We start from the raw sequence: 4,582 nt of genomic DNA, 5'->3' as shown, positions 1-4,582 counted from the left end.
ATTGTTGTTATTTGCCGTGTATGTGTACACCGGTTTGTCCCATGTGGGTGGTCTACTCAAATCTTCATGCACATATGTTGAATAGAAGCTTTGAATTCTTTGTAGCACAAATTCCAGCGGCAGAGGTAATTTACTAACAACTGTCTGCTGATTGCCGAAAAATAATTTATTAACAAGTCCGAACGGTCTAAAAACTTTTACTTGTTCGGCGGAAATCCCGCAAATGAGAAATGAGAGTAAAAAACACAACCGATGCATGTTGACGTTTTGAAATGACTAAAAGTGAAATTTCTCTTCGAGATTAATTCGACAAAGTGGAACACCAGATAAGTCCATAAAAGTGAAATACCTACCAGCTTATTTTTTTTTTACTTTTGACCATAAATAATTGATTACAAATTAATTGTTAGCAATTTAGGATTGTATTACTTTTGTTCAATATAATAATTTACTATTAACAAGTTTGACAAAATAAAATTATTAACCAAGGAGTTCAAATCACAAACGCAGATTATTAAAGATAACTTTAGAACAACCATTACCAATCCAGAAGGAATAGCAGCGACATAGAAACAATATTGTGAAATATTGTTTCATAGTGATCATGAAGAAGTGGATACAGAGAAATAAATGAAGAAAAAGAACCACATATTTTAAAATGTAAAATGGAAACCGCAATAAAGAAATTAAACAGTAAAAAATCTCAAGGAGAAAACCGAATCCCGGCGGAAACACTCAAAAATGGGAGACGTGGTAATTGACATAGTGTTCAAACTATAAAATGAGACCTGGAACATAGTAAAATGGCCAGATTATTGATAAACTATTGATAAACGCTCACTTTCATACCTATGTACAAAAAATGTTCACCAACTGACTGTAATAACTACCGTACTATAGCCCTAATTTTCCACTTAAAAAAAGGTGTTTTTACTATGAAAGATTAAAATACTATTACCACAGATCTCTGTAGAAAAACGTCGTCCCTGGAGGCATATGAGAACAGATTCTCAACCTGCGACAAATTATAGAATTTTGTAGGGGAAGGTGATACACAGTGAGACGAAAAATTAATTATTGGCGATTTAATTTTTGTTAATCATCGATTAGAACTGATAGCGTCAGTTGCAATGAATTTTGGTATTATATATATATATATATATATATATATATATATATATATATATACAAGGATTTCCACAGTTTTCACTGTATTCCTTCACTCAACCAATTTTTCTCCAATTTTTCCTGTTTAGCCAGTCCCCTTCCTGTAGGTTTCTTCTACTCATTGCTTCGTCCACTTCATCTCTAAAAGATCTTCGGGTCTGCCTCTCTTTCTTCTTCCTATCGGGCTCCACTCTGTTATTCTATTTATCCACCGATTTTGGTCTGCTCTTCTGACATGTCCGTACCAGGTTAACCTCTCTTCTTGTTGCTCTGCAGCTTCTCCTTAGGAATTCCATCTCTGTTGCTCTTATTTTGTTTTTGGTTTTCTTATTTATTGTCCAATTTTCACACCCATAAGTGAGGATACTTCTTGTCATGGTATTATATATTTTTTTCTTTGTTTTCATGCTGATGTTCTTATCCCATAGTACCGGGTTCAATTTTCGTATGCAGTCTCTTGTTTGTCCTAGTCTATTTTTTATATCTTCCTCCGTTGTTCCTTTGTTTGATATTATGAAGCCTAAATACTTATACTTGTCTGTTCCTTTGATTTGTTTACCTTCGTCTATTTCCAACGGTTTTATTTCTGTATTCTCCGTTATTAGGTATTCAGTTTTCTTTAGGTTTATTTCCATCCCTTTCTTTGTATATTCCTGCTTCAGTTTTCTCATCATAAAACTGAGGTCATCCTCGTCTTGTGCGATCACTATTTGGTCGTCGGCAAAACTTAGCGTATATAGATATTCGTTCCTTACTGGTATACCCATTCCTTCGCACTTTCTTTTCCATGGTTTCAGGGTTTTTTCCAGGAATATTTTGAACAGGGTGGGGGATGTGGAGCAACCCTGTAGTAGTCCCTTTGTCGTCTTAAATGGACTGCATATTCTATTGCCCGTTTTGGTAGCTACTTCGTTATTCTTGTAGAGTGCTTTTACTGCGTTTATTAATCTTCGTGGAACTTCGATGTCTTCCATTGCTTCTCATAGCTTGGTTCTAGGTATTGAGTCATATGCCTTCTTAAGATCAACAAAAGCCAGATGGACGGATCTTATATATCATTTGCATAAATATAAATGCCTGAATTTAAAAAATGATGTATCTTTAAAAATAACTTTGTACATCTCTCAGTGTGTACCACCCTGGAAATACGAAATACAAGGCACTTATTTTGTTGGTTTTGCTCATAAAATTGACCTCTACTTCTGAATTGTTGCACGATACAACAAGTCAGAATAATTGCAAACCAATATAAATTTCATAAAGGTATTCCATTTTGGATTTTGAATGAGTTACTACAGTCTTCGTCGACAAAAATTTCATTTATAAAAACATACTACAATAATACAACAAATAAAATTAACAAACATTTTTTTAGCAATTTGTTTTTAATGGTATTATGACACTAATTATAATAATAATTAACGACTAATTGCTCATTACAATATACTGCTATTGTTCAGATTCGAAACCAGTTTCTTGATCTTTGGGGTTTACGTAATTTTGATGTTGCAATGTCGAGTTCTGTGTAATTTTCCTCAAAACTATAAGTAAAATAAACTTTGTAAGAATTCTCCGGTTCGAAGTGAATTTCCTTAATTTTGCTTATCTTTAACACCTCCGCAGTGTTAGTTTTCTTCCACTTCTGTTTCTGAACCATTTGTTTAAAACTAAAAAAGTCTTCTTGAGATATTTCTTTTACTCTATACTATGGGGAAGTAACTTTTGCCATCTTTATGAGACTAATCCACGAGTCAGAAGTATAAATATTCGAATGTCGTTTCTTTGCAACTTCTATCGCAGCGTGCATGCTGTCATTTTCTTTCTGGATATGACCCATTTTAAGGAAACTCTGTGATATTTCTAGATCCAAAGTCACCGATGCGTAAGCAAACATCGAAAAAATAAAACGATTGCGGTTTTGCCCTCCGCAATAGTCGGAGTATAACACGACTTTTCGAATGCCATCTTGTTTTGCACCTTTTAAAAAATGCCATAAACAGCTTGGAATTTCATTTGGCCCCCTTTTCGATATTTGTTCATGCCATACGTAGCAATATCCTTTATTATTGTCCAAGTCGTAAATAGTAAAATTATAAGTTGCAAGCTTACTCTTTTAATAAAAGTTACTTAGCTCTGACTTGGGCGATACTAATACCTTCTACAAATCGAAGCATATTGTTAAAAACGATTTATGACTTTCTGACAATTCATTATTTGCATCTTTCAGATTTCTAACAGATTCTTTGTTTAAAACATGGCTAGTGTAATTTTCTTCCCTTGATAGAGTTCTTTTTCCCGGATCTGCATTGGTATAAGCACTGAATACTGAACACTGATCTTTTTTAGGCTTGAAAAATGCAATGTTAAATTGTGAGTTTAGAGTATCCCTATATTGTCTAGCTGTACCGACGGCATCCCATTTTCCTCTCTTATCTGCTTCTATGGTACTAGCTTCATTAATTTTTTTCAATGAAGTGCTAACAAAAGTTTCAGAAATCGCAAGCGTATTCAAGAACATTGTCTTGCAAATTTGTTTCTCGACATTACCAATAATAAATTTATATTTGCGCGAAAAGTTTCTCTTAGAATTGTTTGCAGTGATTTGCGTTTTACCTTGTTGTGTCACGCACCTTGCAAGAAAATTCCACTGCCTGGGATGATCTCCAAGTTTCCAAAATTCGTCAAAAATTACTTGTCTTGCTTCAAAATTTAATGTGCATATTACATTTATATCTGCAACTATCCTTCATCTTCTTTGTAGGTATAAAACTTATCTTTGCGGTTTCAGACCTCTATTGAGTTCTCTTTTGACTTTTTTGGCAATCCATTCTTTATCATTTCCAATTCGTTTTCTTCCTATCTTAGCCTTTTCTGTCACTTTTCGCTTCCTTTTTGATGATAGTCTGTCCAGTGACACATTTCTTCTCTTGTTATCAGATAGATTCAAATTTTCGTCTACGGATTCTGATCCTCATAGGGAACATAGCTCAGATCATCATCAGAATAATCAGAAAAAAATATATTGATGTCAATGTCAAAGGCATTATTGTCTTCGTTACTTTCATTTTCGTTGTCTAAAACAAAAAAAAAATAAAAAAATTTAAAATAAAAAACGTTTAAATGATTAAATACCTACCTAGATTGTTCCGTTGAAATTAACTTTTTTACTGTCCATGCTATGTAGAACATTAAGATTTTAAGCAGATATTCAAATAAATATAATGTCAGCAACTTACCTGATGCTATTTGTGTATTATTATTAACAAGTAATCCCAAAATTCCAAACAATGAACACCCTAACACAAGCTACTACTGAACTTTTTAATGCACGCCAGATAAAATTTCACTGAACAACACTAGTTCCGTTTAAAACATGGCTGATGTCGTCTGCGCGAACGAGATGCGCGTACTTATC

This window comes from Diabrotica undecimpunctata, chromosome 1 (assembly GCF_040954645.1).
Source record: "Diabrotica undecimpunctata isolate CICGRU chromosome 1, icDiaUnde3, whole genome shotgun sequence".
Taxonomy (NCBI): domain Eukaryota; kingdom Metazoa; phylum Arthropoda; class Insecta; order Coleoptera; family Chrysomelidae; genus Diabrotica; species Diabrotica undecimpunctata.
This window is presented reverse-complemented; position numbering follows the sequence as displayed.